We start from the raw sequence: 9,664 nt of genomic DNA on the forward strand, positions 1-9,664 counted from the left end.
GGGCCTTAAATTATTATCTGGTTTTCTGATTATTTATATTTAAAGCCATGCAAGTTTAAATTAATAACATCACCAATCAAAACTGAACCAGATTAATAGGTTTTAAAGACAGAAAGGACTATTAGATCATCTAGTCTTAACTCCAGTATAACAAAGCCCATAGAATGCTGTCCGAATAAAATATGGACAGGAATCCATGGCTGCACAGATGGGGTCAACGAAAGGGATGCTATTGTGAGAAGAAGGTCTGCTGGGAAGAGTGGGGCTCCACCTGAGCAAGAGGAAGAAGCATTGTGAGAGACAGCCCAGGCTAGAGAGTTAAGGGGGTACAGTGGTCCCACAGTTCTGGGCTGCCCTCTAGGGATACTGTCAACTGGTTGAAAGATTGTATATCAATGGTTCACTGTTAAACTGGGAGGGTGTTCCTAGTGGAGTCCCACAGGAGTCAGTCCTGGGTCTGGTACTACTCAATAGTTTCATTATTTACTTGGATAATGAAATAAAGGGTATGGTTATGAAATCTGCAGGTGACACCAAACTGGGAGGGGTTGCAAGTACTTTAGAAGACAGGAGTAGAATTCAAAATATACTTGACACGTCTGAAATCAACAAGATGAATTTCAACAAAGATAAGTGCCAAATACTACACTCAGGAAGGAAAAATCAAATGCGCAACTACAAAATGGAGAATAGTCTAGGCAGTAGTACTGCTGAAGTGGATCTGAGACTTACAGTGGATCACAAACTAAATAGGAGTCAACAATGTGATGCAGTTGTGAAAAAGGCTAATATTCAGGGTGTATTAACAGGAGTGTTGTATGTTAGACATAAGCAGTAATTGTCCCACTCTACTCCACTGGTGAGGGCTCAGCTAGAGTACTGTGTCCAAATCTGGGCACCACACTTTAAGAAACATGTGGACAAATTGTAAAGCTGCAAAAATGATAAAAGATTTATTAAAACCCATCTTTTGAAGAAAGATTTAAAAACTGTGCTTATTTAGTCATGAGAAAAAAAAATTAATAGAATATCAGGATTGGAAAGGACCTCAGGAGATCATCTAGTCCAACCCCCCTCCTCAAAGTGGGGCTAATCCTCAGACAGATTTTTGCCCCAGATCCCTAAATAGTCCCCTCAAGGATTGAGCTCACAACCTTGGGTTTAGCAGACTGATGCTCTAACCACTGAGCTATCCCTCCCCCCATAGAGAAGGTAGAGTGGAGAATGCTTCCTGTGTTTCAAAATATGATGGATGTTGTCCAGTTCAGTCTAGGGAACTTTATCACTGACATCTGAATATTCCCTATAAGTCAGCATCCAGTGAAGATCCACACAATTATTCAAAAGTGATTTCCTGTCTGCCAGCAGCTTACTAGGGTCATACAAAACCTACCAGGTATTTTAGTAGTGCTTCATTTGTCCAAAACTTTCTTTGATTGACACTCATGCACTGTCAGTGAGTGAGCAAAAAAACTCCATCTTGAAGTTCTTCTCCCATCACCTCATCTCTGCCCTTGTAACAAAAGTGTCTCTTTTCGCTATTTGCACAACAGATGAGCCAGGGAAGGGCAAGAAGGAGTCTTGGACTCAGCTGCCTCCTATCAACCTAGTTGCCAGAGAAGACAGTAGACTCTCCAGGGAAGCCAGGAGCAAAAGCTCCTAAAAATATTAAATGTCAACACCAAGCAAAAAAACCAAAACAAACAAACAAAGAAAAACCACTCCATGACTGGCTGACAGAAAAGTCAGAAGGAGGGAGCAGGCCAAAGGACTAGAGATAAAGCAGAAAGCCAGTGCCTGCAGCCAAAAGCCACAGGAGAGACAGCTCTGCATCTCATTGCCTTCCCCCTTTTCTCACCCTATTCTGCTTTGCTACTGGACCCCTGCTCCATATCTCAGTGTCGTCTTCATTCCCACCCTGACAGTAGGCAAAACAGGGAGACAGACTTCACAGTGCTGCATGAGCTAGCAGGATCCAAGTGTGTGGGTGCCTTCTCTCTGTGCTACCTGTTGTACAGATTGAGAGGGGTTGGAAGAAATACCAACTCACTGGTGTAGCAGCAGTAGTAACAGACCCCTGTTTGTGAATATGGGAGTGCAAGAGGAGACATAGGAAACTTAAGGAGCGCTGTAAAAAATAATAATAAAAAAAAGTTGAAGAAGTCTCAACCGCTGTGGGCATCTCCAATAAGCCCCAAAATACTGCAGAAATGGTGAGCAGGTTTTGGCAGAAGTCCCATTGGATACAATGCATAATATGATGTGTCAGTTTTGCTGAATTTACCCATTCGTCATCTGTTTGATTTCTGTAATACATGCTAGTGTCTCTGGCTAGAGGATGGCCTTTGAAATGAAACAACGTCCCTCTTGCCTACCAGCCCCAACAGATGCATATAAAAACCAGAGATACACAACTCCTATCAATCAGTTAAACTACTTTCATACTTCACACACCAACACCAAAGCATCTAAACACTTTGCAAGACTCAATTCAGAGAAGAATTAACCATTCAACTTCAACGCAAACATCATCCTACAAATGAATATCCTAAACTTTTTTCCTTAATGACCAGTAGTATTTCCTGAGACTCATAACTGCCAAAGCAGCTTTAAGACAGTTGATGCATTATTCTCAGTTCCTATGAATTAAAATATAAAGATATATCAAGCTATGCTATTCTACGTATTTCCTTGAAAATCCATTTCTGTTATAGACTGTTTGTTATATATAGGTTTATATTTATAAATGTTTTTGATAGTATGAGAAATATTTGTGGAAAACAGATTTTAAAATGTAACTGATGCCAATAACGTTTTTTATGATTATATACTGAGTAGCAATGTATAAAAAGAGCTTAGCTTGGAAGATAATTTAGCTAAAAAAAGTGCACCTGTTATGCAGAACTGAAACACAAACAAAGCAGTATGGACAACAAAACACAGGGGGGTTTCTGCTTCTGAACAGCTATCATGGCAGTATAGTTTCACCGCTTATGCCCTTTGCCGGCTGTTAATACAGTCATCTCTTTTTATCACACACACAAAAAGAACTTTCTTCATGGTTGTCTGCCGCATGCTCCAAAAAATACACGATGCCTGTGTGACCAGGTGTGCACAACAGGCAGGAGTTAAGAAGGAGCAGTCAGAATGATAACAATTTTTCCTTGATGAGTTCTTGTTATTTTAAGACACACCTGCTCCAAGTCAGCAGGATTTCAGAAGAAAATCAGAAATGTGTTGGATGTGTCCCAGGGCACATAAACAATTGAATTCAATTCTGTCAACCTGGTGTTTAGAAATTTACAGCAGTGCTGACTAGGCTAAATGCCTTGCCTGCATAACAGCAGAAGACACAAAGTTGTGTTTTTCAGTGAAATTACATAGCAGAGCACAGGTATACAGGACTCCTCCCACTTCTAGGCATTAACAGTGGACCTGCCCCAGAATAGAAATGCAGAGACTGTTTTAATTTTTATGTCAACTGACTCAATTGCTGTATAGAGGGTGTGGTAAATGGCAACTGTAAAAACAGATAAACTATTGTTTGGAGAGTTCACTTTTAGACTCAGATTTGATTTTCATCATTTTAACATAATTTTAGTCAAATCATTGCAGTAGATCTGCAAGCAAATTTGTTTGTGGAATACATTTTGCTCACCTTGGCCATGGGTGATGTTCTGTGCCACAGCATTCAACATCACCCTAGAAACTACTTAGTAAATGAAAGATGAGATTCTGATGTAATTATATGACCCCAGGAGTCAGGGCCCTAGGTACAGGTCTATGGTGCCTAGGCCTTAATCCTGCTGTGCTTGGGCTATAGTTTAATATGTAAAAGTCTTCCTTTTCCAGAAATTACAAATAGCATTTCTGAGCAAATGAAAAATACATATTTGCAAAGATAAAATGGCTTTGCTCTACTGTTCTGCGTATTTTAAAATATGTTTATTCAAAGCTAATGTAACTCCTCTGTGCCCGCTCTACAGAAGATCTGAGTCTGCAAAAACTCTCAGTGGGAGGTTGGGTCTTTAGTGCAAGCTACAGAGATTTAGCTCTGAAGTCCCCCATTCAATCTCCAATGGAGGCCATTACACTTATTCCTTAAAACTACAATCTGCTCACCTTACTTAAAGTAGATGTCTCACTGAAGTCAAGGGCCCTAATAACTTATGAAGCTGTGCTAGTGTAACCCTTTGTGGGATCCTACTTGGCTGCAGAAGTTTGCACTAGCAGGATAGAACTCGCACACGGGAAGGAAACAGGAGAGGTGTTAGATGGCTTACTGTCACCTTTGTGCCTCCCTTATCCCAGGCTGCTCTGGGGACTGGAGTGGGCCTTGCTCAGATGTCCAGGCTGCTCTGAAGACAACAGTACACCTCAGAATCTCTGCAGTATTATGTGCTGCATTTCCACACCTGAGAGGCCTCTCTTATTCTGACACGTTCTCCTGCCCTCAGCATACCTCTTAGGCCAGGACTTGCGAGAGGGTCCTTGGAAGGCTCTCTTCTGCAGTTCTTGTAAAGGGGAAATCCTCACTTGGCCAGATGCAGAGATGTATGGGCCCATTTATGCCTCTTGGAGTCCTTTAACTGTTGTACAGGGATAAAAGTAGGAGTGAGCTGCCCATCTCTAGACTTCATGGTTACAAAAGAGAAGTCTGAAAACACAACCAGAGTGTAACCAACGCAGTGATGTAATTTGATACTGCCGACAGCCTGAAGAAATGGCTCTGAGAGGTGTGAACTGCCTAGAGTTGCCAACTTTCTAATTGCACAGAACTGGAAATCCTTGCATTGCCCCTTGCCCCACCCCTTCTCTGAGGCCCCACCCCTGCCCCATCTCTTCCCTTAAGGCCCCATACTCAACTCACTCCAGTCCTCCTCCATCTGTCGTTCACTCTTCCCCACCCTCACTCACCTTCGCTAGGCTGGGGCAAGGGGTTGGAGTGTGGGAAATGGGGAGGGATCCAGCTTGGGGTGCAGGTTCTGGGATGGGCCAGAAATGAGGGGTTCAGGCTGGGGGTGCGGGCACTGGGGTGGAGATTTGGAGAGCAGGAAGGGGCTCTGGGCTGGGGCCAAGGGGTTTGGAGTGTCGGAGTGTGATCCAGGCTGGGGCAGGGGGTTGAGGTGCAGGGTGGGGGGCTCTGGGAGGGAATTTGGGTGCAGGAGGGGGCTCAGGGCTGGGTTAGGGAGTTGGGATATGTTAGGGCATGCAGGCTCTGGGAGGGAATTTGGATGCAGGAGGGGGTTCCAATCCGGGGCAGGAGGTTGGGGTGCAGGCGGGGGTGAGGGGTCTGGGAGGGAGTTAGGGTGTGGAAGGGTTCTGACCTGGGTTGGGGTACAGGCTCCTGACAAGCGGCTCTTACCTCAAGGGCTCCCAGTCAGCAAAACAGTAGGGCTAAGGCAGGCTCCCTGCTTGCCTTGGCTCTGTGCTGCTCCCGGGAAGCAGCTGGCAAGTCTGGCCCCTAGCTGGAGGTGCAGCCAGACAGCTCTGCATGGTGCGTGCTGCCCGTGCCCACAGGCACGGCCCCCACATTTCTGATTGGCCACAGTTTCCAGCCAATGGGAGCTGTAGAGCTGGCGCTGGGGCAGCACATGGAGCTTCCCTGATCGCCCCAGCTACTTCCGGGGAGCTGCGCAGAGCCAATGCATGCAGGGAGCCTGCCTTAGCCCTGCTGTACCACTGACCAGACTCTTAATGGTTCGGTCCTCAGTCCTGGCAACCCTAGAACTGCCCCATGCCTCTCAATGGGATGTTAACACCAACACCCACCATCAACAGAGGACTGTGTGTGTGCAGCAGGAGGAGATAACTCCTCTGGGGCTGACCCACCACCCACATACATCTCAACTGCTGGGCTAAAAACTGCCCTGCTACTGCCCATGCCTCTCTGGAAAACAGAGGAAATTCCTGTTGGTGCATCCAATAACCTAAAAAGAAAAGGGACCCCTGCTGCCACATAAGGAGATGAAGAGAGAGGCCTCATCTGCAACTCTAGTAAGGCCATGCAGCCCCACTACCACTGTAACTCCAGCTGGGGTCATAGGCCAAGGACTATGGCATGGGGTTGGGACCATAGTGCTGGAGTTAAAGGAGGACTCTTGTAAATTACCTGATCCTGCATGGAGCTCTGAGCAGACAGACTTCAGCACCTCTGTGTAGGTCCTTGCAGGCCTAAGTGACCCAAAGGAAAGCAAGGTCTGTTCCAAAACCAAGTACACAAAGAGAAAAGCTCTCTTCCAATATGGTGTAACTCTGTATTTACATAAGGATAGAAAGATACAATTGGCCAAATATACCTCTGAGTTACTGTGTAACTCAGAGCAGAAATCAGTCCTATGACTGGGAATTTTGGTGGATGTTTTAACATAATCAGCCAAATTCTCCCTTTAGTATATTTTTGATTTATGATGAGAGGCTGAGGGAAATGGGATTGTTTAGTCTGCAGAAGAGACGAATGAGGGGGGATTTGATAGCTGCTTTCAACTACCTGAAAGGGGGTTCCAAAGAGGATGGATCTAGACTGTTATCAGTGGTACCAGATGACAGAACAAGGAGTAATGGTCTCAAGTTGCATTTGAGGAAGTTTAGGTTGGATATTAGGAAAAACTTTTTCACTAGGAGGGTGGAGAAGCACTGGAATCAGTTATCTAAGAAGGTGGTAGAATCTCTTTCCTTAGAGATTTTTAAGGTCAGGCTTGACAAAGCCCTGGCTGGGAGGATTTAGTTGGGAATTGGTCCTGCTTCGAGCAGGAGGTTGGACTAGATGACCTCCTGAGGTCCCTTCCAATACTGATATTCTATGATTCTATTATTTATGCAACTCCTATTGCCTTCAGTTCATTGGAAGCTTCTGCCACACATCCTAGGGCAAAATTTGACCCATACATAAAAATAAAATACAATATTTCAACTTTGAAGATAGTAAAAACAAATATAAAAAGAAAAAAATGCAGTTAAGGAACTATATAGTGCATGCCTTTGTAAATTATTACTGTACTGCCATTTCCTTAATAAAGTAGCCAATATGGAAAATAAAAACTTAATTACAACCAATGAAACAGAGAAATACACGTTTCTTAATGAATTACTTCCAATAATGCTTTTTAAATTGTAAACAGTAAACTAATACACTCTTAAATTTCCCAGTATTCTTCATACACTCAGCTCTGTCAGCCTCAGTGTTATTGGCTTTTTGTTTGTTTGTTTTTTATCCATTTGGAATCAAAATAGAGTATCTGTTTCAAATTACTGGCAACAGGTGGAGGTAAATCTTTGTGCTGAATAATTTTTGCTACAAAATATGGTCTGTCAAACATATTTCATACACATAACGTACTTTAAAATAATGACTGATATTTTTGAATGAAAAAAATCTCTAGTAAATTATTATTACTCTAATTGTTTCTCAATATTTTATTCATGGCAGTAACCTCAGTTGGTCAATATGGTGTTTCTAGAGCTATGCCTGCTTAGCATCAATGCAAAATACTCAGCAAGGGTAATGCCATTTCCCTGGGAATGTTTGGTAATATTCAGGGGGATTTTCCCCTCAGCTGTGGACAAATCTACAGGGCTATGCAAAATGTGTGTGAGTGAACCAAGGGGATCTTATGCCCCTTTGTTGTCTTTATCATACATATACAGTCATCTGCATTTTGTGAAAATATTTAAACAGTTACATTTGTTTGAGAAGCAAATGATGCTGTCTAGTTAAATGTCTAATTTCATGACAGTGTGCAGGCATATCATAATATTGTAACCAACCCTTCTGTAGGGAGCTGCTGAGAATGTTGCAGTATTCCAGTATGCAGACTGTACTTAGAGACACTTAAACGGTAGAATCACCAGGCTGTAGCCCTCAGAGAGTACTTGCAGATTTTGAGTTATGCAGAATGCCTCTGCTCGAGTTGCCAGAAATAAAGTGGTGAAAACAGTGTAGATACACGATGCTTTAACAGTTTCAAAAAGATAAACATAGTGGTTCCCAAGCCAGAGGTTGTAACTCACCCCAGTCAGTGTTTGCCACTCTAGACATCTTATTTTGAGTCTCACAGTATATGGTGTTCTCAAAGCCCCCGTGTCATGGTATAATTCCCCACTCTGAACCTTAGCGTCCAAAAGATGGGGTACCAGCATGAATTCCTCTAAGCTCAATTACCAGCTTAGAACCTATAGCGCTGCCACCAACCAGGAATTCCAGTGCCTGGTACACTCTGGTCCCCACAAAACCTTGCCCGGGGACCCCCAAGACCCAGACCCTCTGGATCTTAACACAAGGAAAGTAAACCCTTTCCCTTACTGTTGCCTCTCCCAGGCTTCCCCTCCCTGGGTTACCCTGGAAGATCACTGTGTGATTCAAACTCCTTGAATCACAAAACAGAGAGGACAATTCACCTTCCTCCCTCCTTCTCTTTCCCCCTCCCAGACTCTTCCTGAGAGAAAGTAATCCTGACACAGAGAGAAATCAGCCTCTCTCTCCCTCTTCCCTCCTTTCTCCCCACCAATTCCCTGGTGAATCCAGACCCAGTCCCCTGGGGTCTCACCAGAATAAAAAAAAATTAGGTTCTTAAACAAGAAAAGCTTTTAATTAAAGAAAGAAAAAACAGTAAAAATTATCTTTGTAAATTTAAAAAAAATGGAATAGGTACAGGGTCTTTCAGCTATAGACACTGGGAACACCCTCTCAGCCTAAGTATACAAGTACAAATTAAAATCGTTTCAGCAAAATACCAATTTGAACTTCTTTCAGCCAAGCACACATTTGAACTTCTTTCAACCAAATACACATTTGAAAATAAATAAAACAACCATAAGCCTAACTCGCTTTATCTACCTAGTACTCACTAGTCTGAACTTATAAGAGCCTGTATTGGAGAGATTGGAGAGAAACCTGGTTGCACGTCTGATCCCTCTGAGCCCCCAGAGTGAACAACAACCAAATTCTAACAGCACAGCACAAAAACTTCCCTCCCTCAAGATTTGAAAGTATCCTGTCCTCTGATTGGTCCTCTGGTCAGGTGACAGCCAGGCTCACTGTTCTTGTTAACCCTTTCCAGGCAAAGAGATATGAAGCACTTTTGTTCTATTAACTCTTACTTATCTGTTTATGACACCCCGTCTGCTGGAGTCAAAAGATTCCCATTACGGCAAGAATTAGGGTCATCAGGCATCTGTTTTTTGACTGGAACGCCTTGTTGAAAAGGGACCCTGGTGGCTCCGGTTGGCACCACCGACTGGGCCATTAAAAGTCTGGTCAGTGGCACAGCGGCGGTCCAGGGCTAAGGGAGCTCCCAGTCTGCTCTAGCTCTGTGCAGCTCCCAGAAGCGGCCGCCAGCTCTTGGCGGCCCCTAAGCACATTGGAGGCTGGGAGGCTCCGCGTACTGCCCGCCCCGAAGGACGGCTCTGCAGCTCCCATGGGCTGGGAACCGCAACCATTGGGTGCTGTGGGGGCAGCGCCTGCAGGCATGAGATCTGCATTCAGAGCCTCCCTGGCTACCCATGCACCTAGGGGCTGCAGGGATCTGGCGTTCGCTTCCTGAGAGCTGCACCCTCTCCCACACCTCAACCCCCTGCCCCAAACTGGAGTCCCCTCCTGCACCCAAACTCCCTCCCAGAGCTGTAGCCTACACACATCCCCACACCTCAACCCCCTGCCTCAGCC

Source organism: Gopherus evgoodei, chromosome 5 (genome assembly GCF_007399415.2).
Source record: "Gopherus evgoodei ecotype Sinaloan lineage chromosome 5, rGopEvg1_v1.p, whole genome shotgun sequence".
Lineage (NCBI taxonomy): Eukaryota > Metazoa > Chordata > Testudines > Testudinidae > Gopherus > Gopherus evgoodei.